The 20,953-nt window shown below is 36.7% G+C and overlaps 1 non-coding gene across 1 annotated transcript; it reads left to right on the top strand.

The window, feature by feature from the left end:
* Window positions 1-20,642: 20,642 nt before the first annotated feature.
* Window positions 20,643-20,714, top strand: TRNAA-CGC (transfer RNA alanine (anticodon CGC)). The gene has a single exon. It is a non-coding gene; the product is annotated as a tRNA-Ala (tRNA).
* The last annotated feature ends 239 nt before the right edge of the window (window positions 20,715-20,953 follow it).

Genomic DNA, 20,953 nt, shown 5'->3' with positions numbered 1-20,953 from the left:
GAGATGTGGGAACGCTTACCGTTCGCTTACCTAGATTCCTTTGCTGGGAGAGAAAGTCACGTGATTCACTTGTTGCCAATGCAATCTTTGCAGAAGTTACTGAATGGAGGTTTCCACAAAAAGTTTACCTATGGGTCAAAGTAGCCTGCCATTTTTGCCTTTTGCTCTGCTGTGACCTTCCTACTTAGAATATGAACGTGAGTTTGAAGGTCCCAACATCTTGAAGCCATGTGTGACAAAAGATGTACAAGGAAGAATGATGGACCAGAAGGCTGAAAAGAACTGAGTATCTGATGATACACTACTATTGTCAGTACTGAAATGTTAACCACAATTTATTTCATCTCGTTAGTTAGGTTTTCTATCAATTGCAATCAAATATAACTTTAGCTATTAGAAACATAAACCAAATTACAGTGTATTTGTGCAATTCTGTTTCTAGCCTGATTGCTGTTTGTTCCTATGCCAACACCAAAATAATTTAAATAATATTTAATTCATACAGATTTAAGTGTGTGTATTTTTTAGTATCTGGAAATATATGACCTCATCCTTTGTTCTTTATTCAAATTTCATAAAATTTTATTCTTTCATTCAGTACTTGAATTTATTATTTAGTCATGTTCCCTAAATAATCCTACTTAGATATGGTACATATTTAGTATTATTGAATTTTTATTTGTTTTGTTTTTGTACCTAAAATGATCATGGTTGTTTCTAAGTTATTAATGCAGAAAATTACAAACATGGGTTATCTAACTTAAACTATATTGGATTACAAGATAAATCCTAGTTGACTGTGGAATGTTTTTTATTTTAGTATATTTTTAATGCACTTTGGTTAAATTTTATGTAGGATTGTACATCTATTCTTATTACTGATATTGAATTGTAGTTTTCTTTCTTTTGCTATCATTTTCTGGCATAATACCATGGTTGTTTAGGTTTCAGGAAATGATTTGGGTATTTTTCCATTGTTTGCTCTGGAATACTCTGTTTAAGATGGGAATTGTCTGTTCTTTGAACATTTGGCAAAACTTGGTCATAAACTACTTAGGCTCTGTGAGTAGGCTTAGTTCTTCAACTTCAACGGTAGAATTTTTGTTTAGAATTCATTCTTCAAATATCTTATGTAATAATGATTTCAGTGTTGGTAAGTTGCTGATTTTACCATTTATACTTTGTAATTCCTAGATAAACAAAGGAAATAAAAAGATATAAATTTTATGGATTAACACAAATTTTTTAAAAACGGATAACATTATTTGAGCTTTTGAGTTTAAGTAACAAAAGGAGTCCCTTATCACAAAATGGCATTTCTTTTAAGAAAGCAATCTTAGAATTTGTGATTTTAATTAGTAACCTATAATTAAAAAAACAGATTCTAAATTTTGTTTATCACATTAACAATGGATATCAACAATAAGACTGATTTAATGGAAATATTATTGAGAACATCAGGCAAGTATCCTGATAAAGAAGGAAATATGCAATGTTCTAAAGAGTGCCATATGCAGTCATGTGCCACATAATGACATTTTGCAGTCAACAGTGGACTGCATATATGACAGTAGCCCCTTGAGATTAGTACCATATAGCCTGGGTGTGTAATGGGCTATACCATCTAGGTTTGTGGAAGTACACTCTGTGATGTTTGCACAACAATGAAATTGCCTAATGAAGCATTTCTCAGAATGTATGCTTCTTGTTTTGTTTTTCTTTTTTGAGGAAGATCAGCCCTGAGCTACCTGCTGCCAATCCTCCTCTTTTTGCTGAGGAAAACTGGCCCTGAGCTAACATCCGTGCCCATCTTCCTCTACTTTATATGTGGGACACCTACCACAGCATGGCGTGCTAAGCAGTGCCATGTCTGCACCCGGGGTCTGAACCGGCGAACCCTGGGTCGCAGAGAATTGGAACGTGTGAACTTAACTGCTGTGCCACCAGGCCGGCCCCTGTATCCTTCTTGTTAAGCAATGCATAACTGTAATATCTTGTAATACTGTTTCTTGTGGTTATAGACACTTCCTATAAATGCCTTTTTGAATCAATAACAAAAGACCTATTGTTTCCAAAAAAGGAGGAACCTATTTCTCTTCTGAGAAATGCTGAGCAGAAAAACATATTTTACATCAAGAGACACATTCATAGTTCTAATGTTCAACCTGTTATCAAAATTATAAGCATGACCCTTAACAGTTTTTAAGTTCAAAAATTTCTTATCTTGAATATATTTCATAAAGCATGATATTCATCTAGAACTGTAAACTACACACTTACATAGAATCAATGATGATAATTCACTTATTTTGGGGTTTCTTTTCAAATAATAAATAAATATATTGCAGTGGGCTGAATTGTGTCCCCCCAACTTGGTATACTGAAGCCTTAATCCCCAATGTGATGGTATTTGGAGATGGAGCCTTTTAGGAGAGAATTAGGTTATGAGACTGGAGCCTTTTTTTGTTTTTTTGGTGAGGAAGATTGGCCCTGAGCTAACATCTATGCCAATCTTCCTCTATTTTGTATGTGGGACACTGCCACAGCATGGCTTGATGAGCAGTGTGTAGGTTTGTGCCTGGGATCAGAACCTACGAACTGCTGGGCCGCCAAAGCAGAGCACGTGAGCTTAACCAAAAGGCCACCAGGTTGGCTCCGGGATTAGTGCTCTTTTAAAAAGAGATTTGACAGAGATTATCTCTCTCTCTCTGCTGTGTGAGGATACAGCAAGAAGGTGGCCATCTAGAAGCCAGGAAGAGGGACCTCATCAGACACCAAATCGGCTAGCATCGTGATCATGGATTTCCCAGCCGTCAGATCTATGAGAAATAATTGTCTATTGTTCAAGCCACTGAGTCACTGGTATTTTGTTATAGCAGCCTGAGGTGACAAAGATGAATGTGTTCTCACCAAACACTCCTCCCACATCCACCAACACACACGTGTGTGTGCACACACACAGCACAACGCATGAAAGGAAAGCACCTCAAAGTTGACATAACTTTAAATTAGATAAATTTTACTTTGTGTCAAATTTATCATCCTATTTTTCATGTCTGACAACAATTGACCTAAATTAAATTACAATTGTGATCAACAATATTTCATAAAAGCTAATTTAAAATCCATATTGGATTTTATAATTGTTTAAAATAAAAAAGGCCCAAATTTATTTTTAAGTGTCCCATGCAGGAATACCAGACAAAACCTTAAAGTTTTTAAATGGCCTATTATGTATACTAATTTGCATACATAGTGCCTACATTTATAATAAACGTGATATGTAATATATAAATAACGAGTCAACAACGTTATAATTTTGCCCTCAAAATTGTCTGTTTGAAAATCTTTAAAAAAGACCATAAAGATCGTGACAATTTTTTTTAACTTTAAAAAATAGAAATAGTTTCTTATATTGAAAACATTTTAGAAATTTAAGGTTAAATATTTCTTTTCTTTTCAGTCCATCATCAAAGTTTTTTGTTTATTTTGTTTTGTTTTTAAACCAGAGGACTAACTCTATTGTACCTGAAAAAACTCAGGGGCAGAAGGACAGCAAGTCGCTCTGCCGATTATTTGCAGGAAATCCATCATCATCTTTTATGCTATCATCACTGAATTCCTCAAGTATAAATAATTAAAAATTAAAGAAAGCAAGAAACTTCAAAATTTATCTTACAATATTGCTTTAAAACTGCCACTTTTAAATTGAGTGGAAAATCTCAAATGTCTGATCCTTGACTGACATTTTATCACGCTCTACATGCTGTCAGGTTGTCTCACTTGAGCTCACAATGTTTCTGTGAAGTGGATATTCTTTTTCTCAGACTTATTTTAAAATGGAGAAACCTGAGGCTCAGGAGAAACCTGAGGCTCAGGAAGTCTTATGATTGTTTAAATAATAGATCTGAGTTTTCTAAATTAAAGCCTTCTTATTTTAAAATCAGATTTACCACTAAACCTACAAAGATTCTCAGAAAGCCTAATTAACTTCTTCAGCCGCTGCAGCTGGTGAAAGCACAGTGGACATTCCTCACACGGGGCAAGCGCTTTCAATGTGTTTTCTTCAGAGTCATCTACATAGAAAATTTGGCTCCATAAGAATCTTTTGAGGAGAAGTGTAAAATGAAGGCCACCTTTTAAATGAATTTCAAGGATTAATCTCAGACATTGAGAGAAATGTAAAGTTAAACATTTTTTTCTTTTCAATCCATCATCAAGATTTTTTGTCTTTTGTTTTATTTTGTTCTTAAACTGCAGGGCTAAATACGTAGTGCCTGAAAAAAATTGAGACAGCCAGAGGGAGACACAGAGAGACACAGAGAGACAGCAAGAGAGAGCCGAGCCCCCTCCACTGTCTTCTGTGAGATTCTCATCAGCCTCGTGTCTGAGCTCGTGATGACCACATCATGTGGATGAAATCAGGCTACGTGCTGTGACAACAACAAATTTCCTTCTGTGAATAACAGCTAAATGTATGAGAGCTTAGCTCCCTCCTCCACACCGGGAAAACCACTGTGGAATTTCTTTACGCTTTTGCTAATTTAGTTGTTTCAAAGTTATATTATTTTGATTCTTAGTAAGGTTGAACAAGTTTCTTCTTCTGTGAATTTTCTTGTCGTTCTTTGCACTGTTTTTTTTTTACCGTGGTTTTAGTGGTTTTGATCTATTCAAGTCGCCGATACCATTGCGTTATTGTTATTTGCCCAGTGCTGTGCTGTGTCCTGCCTATTATGTTCTCCAGGGAGCAGATGCTGACATGAGTTAGGAGTGCAAAAGTTTATTGGTTTTTGGGGGCTCAGGGAGTGGTGCCTGTGAGAAAGAGAGGTGGGAATTTGCAGTGGTAGTCAAAGAAAGCCTTCAGATTGTGACACTGAGCTGATGCCTCCTGCCTGTGAAAGGAAAGGAGGAGCGAGCTGGATTGGGTAGGGAAGGACTCCACCGTGATGAAGAGCTGACTAGTTTCGGCCAACCCATCAAGGAGCTCCAGAATCAACTGGTTGCTGGAGGTGTCATGCACTGGGCAGAAGTGGCCTGGTCCTGGTGTCACCGCCATGTTTAGTCACTGGCTAGGGGCTTCCATAGAAGAGCCTGGTCCTGCTCGTAAGCTGAGGCAAACCCCAGGAGCTGCTGCTGGAGGACGTCAGCTCTCTACACTCATTGCAGGAAAGGCGCAGTCTTTTCTTGAAGGGAGGATCAAGCATTTGCCTTCATGCTGCCAATAGGAGCTGTGGATAGAGTAGGAAAAAGGGAGACATAATCCTGCATTAGATTACAGTCCAGTGGAAAGTAGTGATTAAGAACATAAACAGATGCTTTTGGAAGACGCTTTTGTACCATAAAGGACAACACAACGTTGCCTTTGATAGAGTGATGGGGAAGTAAAAACCTTAGACAGTGTGTAAGACCTCTCTGAGTAAGTAATGAGTCCAGGGCACTTATCCAAACAGAATAAAACACCATATATTGTGGAATTCACAACTACTGGGACTTATATCTGAATGATGGAAAGAAGTCAGTCATGGGAGGCTTGTCCCAGGGAGAAAGAGTGACCTTGATTGAGGAAGTTCCCTTCGGCTGTTTCCCAAAGATGGACTCCATTGTGAGAAGTCAGTGACTAAGAATCCTGGGAGCCTGGGATATTTGCCTGTCTCCTGAAGGAGGGAATCTGATGGCACGGGACAGCACCTGCTACAGTGAACCTGGAAAGATGGAGCTAGCAAGAACCTGCCTGGGCACTGGCTGTGGCAGGGCTGAAGGACAGGGAAGATCAAGCATGAATTCCGGATTTTATAGTGGAGAAACTAATGAGTAGATGGGTTTTTTCTATTGATTTTATAACCTGTACTTGCAAGAATTTGTTGATTATACTTATGTAAATTATATTTCTCCAATTTCTGTTTCCTTTTATAGTTTTATGATTATTTTCAACATTAAAAAGTTAAAAAATGTTCAAATCTATTTATGTTTTAAGATTTCTTGCATTGAATTAGACTTAGAAAGTCATTCCCCAACTACAGAAAAATGTCAGCTTCAATTTTTGTCTTTTAAAAATTATTCTTTAAGATGTAGCTCTTTCATTTAGCAGAAATGTATTCTGCTGTATGATGTAAGCCGATGTATTCTTAAAATTGAGTTCATTCCATCATGCGCAATCATTGGACGGCAGGGTGCTCAAAAAGAAGATCTTAAAGGCAGAGAGAATTCTCGGGCTGTCTCCATCTGCATCTCATGTATCATGAGCAAAGTAAAGAAGGAGAAACTGGAAGAAGAGAGGTGTTCTTCCCTGTTTTCACTGCTCTTCAGGCAGCAAGCAATATTCCTTCTCTGATCTTTTATTCCCTTTTACTGCCATTCTTCAATCAGCACCTCATTACTCTCCTCTCACTCTCAGACATCAGAGCCTCACTCCCAACACCCGTGCTTCGATTCTTCATTCTCCAGCAATGCTATGGTCGTATCTCCTACACAGACATTCTACTGAGCAATAATAATGATTATGGTTTGAGAAGGCCTGACAATTGTCCTCTTAGATGGGGTAATGGGGACTACCTGGAGGAATAAAAATCATTTTTAGTGGAGTAATATAGATTTTCTAAAAGCAAACTTGAAAACATAAATGCAGTTAATTTTCTTAACTGTCTCTGACTGTCAGAAGGATCTAAACTCCGGGTAGCAGAAATATTATGAAATATTTTGGTTTCTAATTTTTCCTCATAAAGCTGAAGTTACATTAATCTTTATGACAGTCAAATTTATATTCATCCCCTTATTCTTTCATTTATTCATTGTTTTTCCTAGCAAAATTTAATTAAGCAGTTAGTAAGTGTCAAATTAATTTTTAGGTATCAGGCAGCGGAAGATGAGTAACATTCAGTCTCTGCCATTAAAAATCTCCAAGCTTGGTGAAAGATGCGAACACATAAAGAGATTATTATTATTGTTATTGTTATTGTTATTATTTCATTATTATTAAATGGAAGTGCTAGAGATGTGGCTGGTTTGTTATAAGAACATGTGGAGGGTCATCTTCCCCAAATTGGTAGAGGTAGTCGGAAAGGCTTCTGGAAAGAAAGTGTTAGGCATTAAGTTGTTGTGCTTACTTTAAATAAGGGGAAATATAAAAGCAGCAACATTTGTGAAGAGAGAGGCACCAGGACAATCTAATTCTAGGTGTCATTCAAATTCTGAACATAACGTAGTAACAGCACATCTTCTGAGCTTTATTAGGTGTGATCCCAAATGTAATCATATGCCTATAAAGACATTTCGGTCAACAACAGACCATGTATATGACGGTGGTGCCATCAGATCATTATCATATAGCCTGGGTGTGTGGTAGGCTATACCATCTAGATTTATGTAAGCACACTCTATGATGTTCGCATAATGACAAACCTCCTAATGACGACGCATTTCTCAGAATGTTTCCCCGTCGTTAAGTGACACGTGACTGAAATGAACTCTGGCCAGTGAGTCAGAAAACCTGGGTTTTGGGACCTGTTAGCTTTCTGCCTCCATTACGCTGGTTAGGTCTCAGGATTCAGTCCTGGCTGTGAAGTGACGCTGAGTAGCTTTTGCAGTCTATAAGATAGAGCCCCACCTTGTTCAAAGGTAGTAAAGATTACTGCCCATTTTGGCTAATATATATTTGTGAAAATATTAAATATGATGTGATATTTTTAAAGTGTGTAGGCACTATAATCAAGTCTGTAAATTTGTATAAACAACAGAAAACTAATTTTTCTGTAGTTGCAAGGCATGTTTTCCTTGCCAAAATATAAATATTTTCTATCTTTCAGAAGAAATATCTCTAGGAAGAGTAATCAAATTTCTAACTTGAGGTTTGTGACATTAACAACTGAATATTTTTAAGCTAAATTTGTAATTAAGAGATTTGATGGCATTTGAAAAAATACTAAACTAAATTAATGGTTTGCCAGGAAAGACAGCTCATGGTTTGCTGTTGATAAATCTGGCCAACTAAGTTGCTTCCTTGTGTATTTCAGATGACCCTGATACCATGTCAAATCACTTCTGAAACTTCTGATTATTTTTATTATATTTAATCTCTTACAAGGGAGCATAATGGTGCTCTAGGGTTAGAATAAGAGTCATAAGCTCTTAGAAAAATATTACACAGTATTCTTTGCTTTGGAGATTAAATATATTCTTGTCAGACTGGCTGAGAAATGACATTTTCCATGTTCTTTCTAATAGCTTCAAGAGTTATTTGATTCTCTAAAATTAAACAAAAGCAAGCATACACATCCTGTTGGCTTGTCTCTCTGGAGTTTTCAGTCTGAGTGTCTTTGACTTCTTTTCAGACATGTTCTTCAAGCTATTCAAATTAGAGTCAAATTAACGTCTGACATCCTGGACAATTAGAGAGCTAGAAGTAATCTTCAGTGGTCTGATAGACTTACACTCCGGCCCATTTTTACACAATCTGGAAAAGGCTGATTTCTAACCTGATTCTCCAAAAGTTCATATGGAAAGTCTCATTTTATTATTATTTAAAAATGTCTCTGTGTGTGTGTGTGTCATAAAATCTTCAGAGAAAGAGAGAGCGTGTTTTGCCCTCTATAAACTCAGACCTGGTCATGTTGAATTTCCTTTACTACCACTTTCCGTAACAAACTTGGGTTCATCTTTTAGCATCTTTGTCTTCACATCCGCTCCATTTCCTCTGTGAGTTTTGCTCACTTCTGTAGTTTCTTGGTGGAAGTTTTTTGCATTTTTGCTGATACAGCAGGCCTCTGTTCTACAGTGTGGCAAAGTGGAAAGCAGAGCTGGCTGGAAAGCAGGAAATCTGAGTGCTCTCTAGGGCTGACTTTGTAAGACACAGGCACAGTGTTTAATTTAGGTCCCCGCTCCAAGACCATTGGATTAGTTACGAAGGTTATTTGATTTAACTTCTCACTCAAACGTGAATCAGCTTGTTCTTGTTTTCCTCATCGGCAATGTATTAGAATAATTATATTCATGTCACAGGCATGCTGGGGGACTGGAATGGGATATGGTATGCATGTTCCTAGAGTCATGCCTGGCACCTAAAAAGTGTCCCATGAATGTTAGCTGTTACATGTGGTGAGATGGAGATCGGGGGATGTCTGGATACAGGTGGGCACGCAGGCTGCAGATGCAGGTGGGATCATCCAGGTAGAGGGAGAATGAGGAGCCTCCAGAACTGCAGGGTCTAACACTGTAGCCGCTAGCCTCACGTGACTATTTAAATTAATAAAATAAAACTTTATCAGTAACACTGGCCACATTTCAAGTGTTCACTATGCACATGTGTTCAGTGCCTACTGTATTGGACAGTGTAGATATAGAACATTTTCATCATCACAGAAAGTTCTATGGGAAGCAGTTATCTAGAGCAAAACCCTGAGGAACATGTTGCTGTTAGGGATCCATGGTTGTAATGGCTAATAGCCCATGGATATTTACCAAGTCATGTACTGTGCTAAAAACTTCAATAAATTTGCTCCATTTTTTCCTCAAAAACTCACAAAACACTCATCATTATTATTCACATTTTAGATAAGAGGAAATGAAGAATCTCTTAGTTTAAACCGTGGCTCCAGGAGGCTTATCAAGGAGGAACCAAGGAAAGCCATGACTCAAATCTAAGTTTGATTCCAAAATGATGATTCTGGATCAATTTTCCATTTGCTGTCAGCCCTATTATCACATAGGGCTGATTCTAAGACTTATACCAGAACCATCATTCACACTAAGAAAGCATTCATTTTTTATGTGTGAGCACACTTTCTATTTTTGAAATTGTTGAATCTTCTGTGGCAACCGAGGATGGTGATAATGAGATAAATATTTTAAAAACATTTCTGACTTCTCTAACATTTCTAAGCCAATGACAAAGAACAATTAAATAACTTAACCAATACTACATTTTTTTCTAGTTTTATTGAGGTATAATTGAGAAATAAAAATTATACACAATTAAGACCAGCATGATGGTTTCGTGTGTATGTGTATATATATGTGTATATATATTTACATTTGAAATATTTACTACAATCAAAGTAATTAACACATCCATAACCCCACGTAGTTATCTTTTTTTGATGATGAGAACACTTCAGATCTACTCTCTCAGCAAATTTCCGTTATCGAATTCAGTATTGTTGACCGTAGTCACCGTGCTGTACAATAGATCCCAGGACTTACTCTGTTAAAACTGGAAGTTTGTCCCCTTTGACCAACATCTCTCCATTTCCCCAATCCCCCAACCCCTAGTAGTAACCATTATACTCTCTGCTTCTGTGGGCTCTACTTTTTTAGATTCCATATGTATACGTGAGATCATATAGTATTTGTCCTTCTATGTCTGGCTTATTTCACTTAGCATATTGTCTTCCAGGTTTACCCATATTGTCACAAATGGCAGGATTTCTTTCTTTTATATGGCTGAATAATATTCCATTATACACATAATGTGGTACATATGTATATATACATTTGTAATATGTATAACATATGTAATTTCTTTATTGTATATATGTTATTTCTTTATCTATTCATCCATCAATGGACATTGAGGCTGTTTCCATATCTTGGCTGGCATGAATAATCCAATGCTGCATGTTATTGAACGTCTGGCTTGGGAGTCAAACCAACAATTTGGCCGACAGCACAAACACTAGAAAATCAGTTCTCTGATTTTCACTCCAATGTTTTTCCCACCTGTTGTCTCCCCTAGTGTTTCCCTGAGGCACCAGATGCGCACTCCATGTACTCCTGCTGCATCCACCTTAGTTTAGAATGCCTGACGTCAGACATTTCCTGAGTACACTTAAAATTGGGTGTACATCACTGCTTTTCCTTCTTCTACCTGAAAAGGAAGCCCTGACGCGGCAGCCTGCTGTCCTGGCCTCTGCTTTGGCCTTGTTTTATTTTGCATTATGGCAATAGTCAAAAATGTTTCACTATTTTGCTTGCTGGTGTTTTGACAATGATGTAGATCTATCATCAATCATGTTAGATGATAAAATTAACACAATCAGAGCCTATTGTAGTCAGTCTGAAGTAAACATTTCTTCGCAGCGGTAATGACAGCGTCTCGCCGAGGCTCCGCTTTCCCCTCCTCTGCTGCAACTTGCTGTTGACGATCAGCGTGTGCCACTCTCTTTCCCTTATGTACCTTTCCATTTATTTTTCTTAAGTGACAATTTAATGATATGTGTGACTCATAGGATGCTAATAATGCTTTCATATTCAACTCATTTTTGTCTGTATGTACTTACATAAGCAGAAAATTCCTGTATTTGTATAAAAACAGTTCTACAGAATTATCTGTGAGCCTTGAGTATTACTATTTCAATCTGACACTAAAAATGTCACCATTTGATTATTTCTGCCATCCTATCAATCATACTCTGAGATGTCATTTCAGAGTAAGAGAGAAAAATGATGTTCTCAGGAAAAAAAAGCATTTATACCTCAATAAAACCGTGCCACTAGTCACATGGATCAGGCCTATTTAATTACAGAAGAGCCACGTCATTTATTCTCATGGGAAAACATAGCATGTCAAGAAAATTATTGTTGAAAATACTAAAATGATTCATAACATTCTTGCCTCTACTGCATATGTTCAATAAATGCTTTTTGATGGACTAACAGATGTTAGTTTTATGCAAAAGGACTTTTTCAGAGTTTGTATTTTAAGAAACCTAATGACATGAAAATTATAGAAAAAACATTTCTGTCATCTTGATGCTACACTACAAAATTTTATCTTCATAAGTTATTCTGATACTGTGCAACTGAATATGAATTTTGAAATGGAATTTTAACTTTCCTTTGAGAATTTATATTTTTAAAAGCAAAAAATTCTTCTAAAGGATTTTGTAAAGTAACAACTTAAAATATACACATAAGATAAGATTGATACAGTAAATTAATTAGAAAATTTATATTTATGTTCTACCATGTGCCTAGCCCTATTAAAGGCACTCTGAAAAAGAAATAAAATAGAGATCCTGTTTTCTGTATTCACGTAATTAATGTAATTTATGTAATGATCTTGCACTCAAACAATAAAAAATACTGCAAAAGGGTAAATATAAAGTGTGTAAGGAAATAATTTTCAAACTACCTAAAGAGATACCATTACTATTTTTAAAATCCATTAAAGACATTTGAGAAAGACTATGGAGGAATTGGAGCTCAATACGGAGCTTGAAGAAGTGGTAAGATTTGGATGAAAGGCCACAAAACGTGAAAAAATTCAGCCACAAGTGCTGACTAGAGACAAAAAATAGTTATTTAGAACATCTAATAACTTAAAATCATAAAATGTCACAGAATGCATCTTGTAAACAAAATTATCATTATAAGAGTTGATTCTTTAATGTAAACAAGCAATGAAAAATTAATTTGATTTTGACTGCATTTAATACCAACTAAAGTAAGTTCATGTAATTCACAATGATATAACAGCTAGCACTAAAATAAACTGTCTGGGAGGAATTATTTAGATTCTGCTGTCTATTTTACCTAGTCATAAATTTTTTCATATATAATATGGACGCAGATTATTTTTATGCCACCCAATTTGCCTGTGTGAAAAGTATTCTTTGCCACATTTGAATCCTTTTGATTTCATAATATTATGAGCTTTTGCCATTTCCTTTTAAAGACTGGAAATGTCCAAAGAGGAAAGATGTTGGTGGTCCTGTGTACCGGCGCTCTTATACAGTCCCATCTAACAGGGCATATGGTGAAATGGGACGTGATGTAACTATCGTGGACTCTCTCACTCTGATTGACACTAGAGACAGAATGAGCTGACTTTACATTTATTAATAAAAATAAAAACTGAAGGAGATCAAGTCACAGAGGATAAAACCATTTCTAATACTGGGATAAATTATTAACAACAGCAAAAGGGTATAAGTGGAAAACTTCATTGATAATAAATGAAATCAATCCTAAAAAGAGCTTCGTGTTAAGTGCTAAGAACTTGTAAGTGAATGTGTGTTTACTCTCTGAGAAGTTGTACGTGCTGAAAATATAAACAGGCAGTTTCTGCTGAGACGAGAAGAAAACACAATCCAAGGGTTGCTCCCCATTAACACAGCCCTGGGAAAGCTGCAAAAGGAAATAGACTTTAATGGCTTCGGAAAACTAACCTAAGAACGATGCAAAACCACTAGATAGAAAAGATGCTGAGTCATGGTGTAGGAGGGTGTTTTGGTTTTCTGGGGCTGCCCAAAGTACCACAAACAAGGTGTCTTAAATGACAGACCTTTACTGTCCTATGGTTCTGGAGGCCAGAAGTCCAAAATCAAGGTGTCAACAGGGTTGTTCCTTCTGAGGTTTGCAATGGACAATCTGTGTGAGCCTCTCTCCTAGCTTCTGGTTGCTGGCTGGCAATCTTTGGCATTCCTTGGCTTGTAGATACATCACTCTGACCTCTGCCTACACATTCACATCCAGTTCTCCTATGTGTGTCTGTGTTCAAATTTCCCCTTTTTTTAAGGACAACGATCATATTAGAATGGGGGTCCACCCTACACCAGTGTGACCTCATCTTAACTAATTAAGTCTGCAACAATGCTACTTCCAGATAAGGTCAGATTTTGAAGTACTTGAAGTTAGGACTTCAATATATGAATTTGGAGGAATACAATTCAACCCACAACAGAAGGAAATGGAAGACGCGATCCAAAGGGAACCAGGCACCATAAATGGGGGAATAAACTCAAGAAGAAACTCCTTGTATCCTTTTCTCTTTCTCATGTCACTTTGAGCAGATCACAGCCCATCCCATAGACACTGATAAAGGAGACTCTGTAGCACAAGTCTATTGTCAAATAGAGGTAGTAGGGTATTTTAGTTCGTTATTGCTGCTATAGAAAATTATCACAAATTTTGTGGTTTAGAGCAGAATGAATTTGTTATTTTATATTTTTGGAAGTCAGTAGTCTTGATGCCATTAATATTTTATGTTTGTAAGTTTTTCTGATTCTCTGCAAGTGAATATAAAGTTTGAAAAGAATTTTTAAGCTTTCCTGTGGAATTTATTTCCAGAAATAGAACAACCGCACTAAAACTACTTCATTTTGTGAAACAGCACCTTTAAACATACATATATGAAATGAGATTTATATGTTAAATTGATTCAGAAATCTATATTTCTATTCCATCGTTCCACCATGTGCCTACTTCTTTGGAGGGCCAGCATAAGAAATATTTCAAAGGAAGAAATTAAATATAAAATTTGTAAGAAAATAATTTGCAAACTACCTAAAGAGATACTATTACTATTTCCAACATCCATTAAAGTCATTTGAGAAGGGCTTCTGAAGGAATTGGTGCTTAATATGGGCCTAGAAGATTTGGATGACCGTCTGCAAAACGTGTGCAAAAGTTCAACCGAAAATAATGACTAGAAACAAATACTTATTTTGAACACCTAATAACTTAAAAATTTGGTGAAATTAAGCTATCAGAAAGGCTAGTTCCTCCTGGAAGTTCTGAGGGAAAATCCATTTCCTTGCCTTTCTCAGCTTCTAGAGGCTGCCCACATTCCTTGGCTTTTGGTCCCTTCCTCCATCTTCAAAGCTGGCAGTCACATCACTTTGACCTCAGCTTCTGTCATCACGATTTCTTCTCGTTCTTCTCTCCCTCTTTCCCTTATAAGGACCCACATGATTACATTGGGCCCACGTGTACAATCCAAGATCTTTCTCAAGATCCTTACTCATGTCTGCAAAGTCCCTTTTGCCATGTAAGGTAATAAATTTACAGGCTCTGGGGATCAGGACCTAGGCTCCTTGGGGAGTCATTATTCAAGGTGACATCAGAGTGGTGCCAGATATCAGCTGAGATAGAAAGTGGATGTCGCTGGCTCCTTGGCCAGCTAGGAATCTCAAACATTTCTGTGTCTCCCATGTGCTCCCCTACCCTCACCTTCACAAACTGTTGGAAAGGTCAGTGGTTTCATATTTTATTGTTCATATCCTCTATGTGGTAGATATTTCTGTTGTTCACTGATATCTGTATTCTCTTTCCTTCCAGAGCACATGGAAGACTACACTGTGAAACTTGCATTCTTGCCAATGAACTATGATTCAAACTGACCTATGCTTTTCCAGACCACTGCAATGAAAAAACCCCATGTGCTTCTGCAGATTCCCCATCCATCCAGGGATGTGATCAGTGACTGTAAAGGTAGATAAGGTACTTCAAAATGAGTCCCCAAGGAACAATATAGAGCCGAGATGTCCCCTTTCACCCTATCGTTCCCTCATATATGTTTTAAGAGATTTTGTATGTGTAAAAAATAACATTTTTAGAGGATTAAGTCACTGGTATTTTAGGGTTACTTGTAACCACAGAATAAGTTTACCTATCCTGACTAATAAGTTCCACAAAATAATTTTAAAAATTTATTAACTGACACATATTTTAGGTTGATATATAAAATATTTCATCCTAATTTGAAATAGTTGCACAAGATGTAATTTCTAGCATGTTGTTAATACTGATGTTTTAATTTAAAATTGTTTCATCACTCTTTGTATTTATGGAATCTAAACTTCATAGCAATTTGGTACTTACCTTTATTCATCTTAAACATATGAACTAGCCCCTCTTTAACCAAATTTTTATATATTGCCTTCATTTTATTGAATTCATACTTTCATATCACTTATCCCACAGAGCTATAAAATAAGTAAATAAATATATTTTAGTGCTTGATATTATTGATAATATATCATACTTTTCTGTGACAAATTATTTTTATTTATTTATTTTTTTAAAGATTGGCACCTGCGCTAACATCTGTTACCAATTTTTTTTTCCTTCTTCTTCTCCCCAAAGCACCCCCAGTACATAGTTGTATATTCTAGTTGTGGGTCCTTCTAGTTGTGGCATGAAGGATGCCACCTCAGCATGGCCTGATGAGTGGTGCCATGTCCGCACCCAGGATCCAAATGGGCAAAACCCTAGGCTGCTGAAGTGGAGCGCACAAACTTAACCACTCGGCCATGGGGCCAGCCCCGTGTGACAAATTATTTATGTAAATTGACATGTCTTAAACTTATGGCCATAAATTTTGGGCGTTGAGTTATTTCTATTATCATTAATATAGAAATGATCAAAACAACTCCAATATATTTAACACTTTTACACATTTTTATTAAACACAAAAGTAACATTTTATGGAACTATATCATATAGTGAAACCAATGAGGCTTTTAAATTTTCTAATAGGTCAGGTATCGATGTATAAATGTGGCTTACTGTTAGAATTTCAAAACATTTGGCATCAACTTTATTTCTGTTTTCTTTTCAGTGTAAATCCTAAAAAAACTGATCCATAAATAAGAAGTTGGGGCTTAGAGTAATCTTGTTACAGCAGTGTGATTCAATTCTTTGAGTTATGTTCTCTAGTTATATGCCACAGATTTATCATCAGAAGTAGTTTTGAACAATCTATAATTTGACTACTCAGTTATACCTCCTTTAATTTCTTAAGAAAACAAGTAACTGGAATTCACCAAAGTTGTACAGGAATGGGTTAACTCAAGCAAATCCCTTAGAAAATTCTTCCTGTATCACAAGAGAATATTCACACTATTTTGATGAATGCCTTACCAGGAAAGATGACCTTAGAAAGGTCATTGCCTAGATTGAACTTTCATAGAGTTATCCTGAGAGGCAGTGACGTCTGGTAAATAGGGTGAAAATCTAATGGGGAAACCTCAGTTGCGTCTTACTTTGACAGTGAGCCGCCATGATTTGTGGAAATGTGCTGCATCCCTTGAAGAACACCAGTGTGAACATAAACTTTGGGAACCACTGTTTTTGAGTCTTTGCATAGAGATCTTTTTTAGTTTTTTGTGTGGCTCCCTTTTCTGCTCACTATACCCTCTAACCACATTGATGATCTCAACTCCACCTTGAACTCCAACTATTACACAAATATATGCTTTAATACTGAGTTCACAAACTATCTGCATTCCATTAATGCATATCTCCACAAAAGATCTCAAACCAGATATTCTCTAAAAACCAATTACATGAAATTGTTTTGTTTTGTTTTTTACTTCCTCAGAATTCCTTGACTTTGTCCTTCCTTCTTTTCCCCCACTATCCTTTCCTTATTTCAGGATGACATTTCTTACCCAAACAATTGCAATGGCTTGATAATCCATATTATCTTATTTAGTGCAGCTTTCTTCCAATAAATTTCTTAATTGTCTCCAAGATTACACTTCTAGATGCATATTGAACCATGTCACTCCACTCTTTAAAATCTTTAAATAAATTGCTTTCTTTCAGAAAAAATAAAATCATTCGCCTTATACGGCCTTTTGTTATCTGATATACGACAGTCTCAAACCACGTCTCTCACTTCTCATCTCTCCCTCCCTCATTCCCTAGAATCCATCCAGCCATCCTGAATTTAAGCTCCCCAAAGTTCCACCCACTTGTTCTGTTTTGCTAGAACAATGTTCTCCATAAAAATCCTTTCACTGAAAAATAATCTCAAAATTTAGCTCAAATTTCCCCTTTTTAGGAATTCTTCCGTTCCTGCCACTATTCCTATACAACAGAGCTTATGTGTCCTTCCTATAAGAGCCCATGTCAACTCTTCAGTGTTCAACTGAAGTGTCACACATACATTTGTCATTAAATATATTTTTCTTTCTACCAGACTGTGAGCTTTTGAGAGAAAGAACAATAATTCCTTTTGTCGTATTCTTAGTGATAAAAGAATATTTGACCTGTGTGGTGTTTGAAAGAGCAAAAGAATTAATAAAACAATGCCTTCTTGCTAAGTAGTGCCCTCAAAGTGTTCTGTTTATCAAATTTCTCTGTTTCATCATAAAGCAAGGTTGAATATAGTTTGCAAAATACGGTATCTGAAATAATTCTGCATATTTTTACAATCAAATTCTATCAATGCATGCCAACTATAAAAACCTTAATATTCCATCAAATAACTTTTAACAAAAACAAGAGTTAAATTGCTTCCTTCCTCAGTACTTCTCAAACTACAAACCCTCTGATAAGAAAGGGAAGAAGTCTTGAAAGCTAATTTTCTTATCATAAATGTTGTATGAGTACTTATATAGAAAGAGGTGGGAGAGGGAGAGAAGCGAGCAAAAGGCAAAGGTGAGTGAGAGAGGGGAAGAGAACATAGAAGCTGGGTGCGCTTTCCTTTCAACAAGGAACATGGTGCTCCCAGTCCTCTGTGTGTGGGAGCAGGGAGAATGCCAAACTTAATTAGTGTCTAACTCTGATCCCATAATCTTTGAGCAGAAAAATCTAGTGAAACCCACTCTTTTTAGGGGTAATTTCTCATGTACAGGGATTCTGGAACTTACAATTAAGTAGTTATGTAATAAAAAAAGGCATAAATCTCTTCAAGACATAACTTTACAGAAAGCATATTTTGCTTGTGGACTGAAAGAAGCTATGAAACATTCACAGTGTTGCTGATTTTGCTCATTTTATTTCAGGCTCAAAAGTCGTTTTAAGACACATGAAATTTTCAATGAATATCCTGAAGCATTAATGATAATTGAAGTTTAGGTTTATTCTGCATGCCCCCTCCTAGCCACAGAATGGGATAAAAGTTGGAGACACTGCTCCGTACTCTGAGTCTCCAGTATAGTATATCTTATAGCAAAGTATATTGTAGGATTGAGTTCTTGTATAGATGAGCGATTTACACCTCAGTCACACCTGGTTTGGCCAGCTGTGTTTTCATTGATGTATGAGGACCCAACATGATTAAGGTAAGAGATTTAAGGATCACAATGATAATGTAATTTACTACTTGCTCAAAAGAATCTTATATTTTGGACTTATTTTCAGCAAAATTTAAATTATTCTGTGCATTCAAATTTTTCAAAAGGAATGTCAGCATATATATATATATCTCTGAAATTAAATATCTAAGATTCAGAAAACATAATACTAGGATAAAGGTTTTCTGAAGCCATCATTATATTGGAACCAGAGGTAAAAAAGAGAAGAGGTGCAAGGCGTTTTTTCTTGGTAATTCTGCATTATTGTGGACCTTGCCACCTGCTGGTTTCATTGACATTGATGTAAGTGTGTCCTATATCATTGGGTTGGTTTGTAAATGACTTTGTTGTTCTTTGTGTCTTATCTTATCTTGACCAAGTATGTCCAAATGGCGCTAAGATAGAGCAAGGGTGTGCTTTAAAGTTTGCATCTTCTTAGTGAAGAGAAACAGTGTCAGAGCCAGAGTATGTTTTTAGTGATAACATGGAAATTACATATTCTATAAGGTTCTGATGAGCTCATCCAATATTTAGAGGGTCCTACGCTAACAGTCGTATCAAGGGATATGCTACATTCAACATTATGGGTTGTGGTAATCAAGTAGATGAAATCGAAGAATAGCTCTTCCATTTACTTCTAGTGCTTTTTTATCCTTTCACTGTGAAAATGTTATTTATAAATAACTGTTTCATCCTTATCATCATAGCCAGTAAAAGTCAAGTGCTGAGAGTTCTCCATGTTTTGGACTTGCGTCTCTCAGAAAAGAATACTCAGAGCCACGCTGCTGCTTCTGGTCCCTACAATGCCATGTAACTTGGCTGGACTGTTAGACTTGTTGGTGGGCAGAGTAGAATTTCCTTGTCTTGAGGAAAATATTGTTATTGCAACAAGTAAGCTTTTTCCTAATGCTTTTCTCAATAACAAGACACCCTATTCTCCCTTTACCCCAGGAAGGAAATGGAGGAGTTCAGAATAGCCACTCTAAATATGCCACTCTGGCATAAGGGTTATTTTGAGCTGAAGGCAATTGAGAAAAATCAGGCCTGGGGTGAACTCCCTGCTCTCCCCCATCTGCCTGGAGGTGGCCATAAATTCCCCCTGTGAAGGTGCCCCCCATCACACTGTACCTGGAGGGGAATGACAACCTTGTCACCAGAGACAACAGGCACTGAGACATCTACACAAACAAACCTCACTAGAGAGTTCTTATCTTCCCTTAGTTTCCCCCGTATATTTACATTCTCGCACTTTGCCACCCCTAAAAGGCTAAATGCCTTTTCCTTGTCTTGTGACTTCTCTACAATTTATTGTTCTCTGTTAAGATGCTATATAAGTCCCAAGCTCTAATCATACCTTTAAGTTACTCATAACTGGGTTTCTCCCACATGAGTGCTGTGTGCATGCTGCACCTGTTAACAAACTCTGTTTTTCTCTTCTTAACCTGTCTTTTGTCTAATCTGCAGGGTCCCAGCTAGGGAACCAAGGAGACTAGAGGAGAAAGCTTTTGTTTCCTTCCCACAGAAGTAATGGGGAAATTGTGAAATATAATTAAAACATTTTCTTGGATCTATGAGTAGGAGACCATTAAATAAGATGAATTTTGAAGGAAGACAGTGCTTCTTCATCTCTGTAAATAAGGTTTTGGAAACTAGCACGATGTTCAATCACAAAGTGGCAGGACAAAATGTATAGGCCCATGAGGACTGCTGAAGAACTCTGCCACTGGAAATTGAAACTATAGGAATCCAGTGCCAGTTCATTCCATAGACAGACATTGCTTGGCCCAGCTTTTAAAAAGCAATGACTGTGTTGGTTTATCACCACATGAAGTCACCCTCAGGGCTGGGGATGTAGCTCAGTGGTAGAGCATATGCTTCGCATGCATGAGGCCCCGGGTTCAATTCCTGGCATCTCCAAATCTTTTCAGCAACTGCACTAGTCTGTTCTTTAAGTTCATTCATTAAACATTAGGTGTTTTCCCAATGGGGCATGTGTCATCAGTGCTATACGTTAGTATAAGTTGCAGATGATGTCTTACTATAATAAATGAACTGTATGAAGAGCTAGTCGTATGACAATAATATTTTCTTTCAGTATCGACAGCTTTTTTATTAATCCAAAATAGAAATCTGGCCTTTCCAACAAATCTTTTCTA

Source organism: Equus przewalskii, chromosome 7 (assembly GCF_037783145.1).
Source record: "Equus przewalskii isolate Varuska chromosome 7, EquPr2, whole genome shotgun sequence".
NCBI classification, from domain to species: Eukaryota; Metazoa; Chordata; class Mammalia; order Perissodactyla; family Equidae; genus Equus; species Equus przewalskii.
The sequence above is the reverse complement of the archived record's forward strand: the minus strand, read 5'-3'. Positions and strand labels throughout refer to the sequence as shown.